This window comes from Chaetura pelagica, unplaced genomic scaffold (genome assembly GCF_000747805.2).
Source record: "Chaetura pelagica isolate M959 unplaced genomic scaffold, ChaPel_1.0 scaffold591, whole genome shotgun sequence".
NCBI lineage: Eukaryota > Metazoa > Chordata > Aves > Apodiformes > Apodidae > Chaetura > Chaetura pelagica.
In genome coordinates this window covers 375,121-375,712 of record NW_009951959.1, presented here as the reverse complement: position 1 = coordinate 375,712, position 592 = coordinate 375,121, and positions in this window count along the sequence as shown.

Here is a 592-nt window from a genome sequence, read left to right as displayed (position 1 = left end):
CAGGGGCGGGGGCCGCAGGACCCGCCCGCCCGCAGGACCCGCCCCGGACGTAACATTGTCCTTCTTCCTTACCCCAAATACCCACTTAATAACAGGGTCCTCAGACCGGGCTTACCTCAGGAGCGCTGCTTGAATTAATGCTCTAATTGCAAGTTATTTTCATCCCAGTGACATCTCTCCCGGGGATGAAAATTAAAAAACACCCGGCAATTAGATGTCAGGACACATGAGGTACCACCCATACTGGGCCAAAGACAAGGAAGGGCAAAGCAAACTGTGCTCGTTCCTTCAGCGAAGAGCAGGCTTGAAGGTGACCCGAGGGTGGTTCGAGCCGCCCGGGACGGAGCAGGGCTGGTGATGCAGCTGTTCCCAGTTCACCAGCAAAGCCCTCGCTGCTGGGGCACCTGCAGGACACCCCAAGGCTTCACCGGCACAGCTGGAGGCCTGTTCGTGTAGATATCTGGGGAAAGACGGGCTGGGAGCCGAGGGTGGCCCCTGAGGATAACTCCAGTGTGTCCAAATGCACCCACTTGTGCGGGACAGGCCAGGAGACAGGGAGGCCTTGGGGGCATGGGGAAGCAGAGGATGCCGC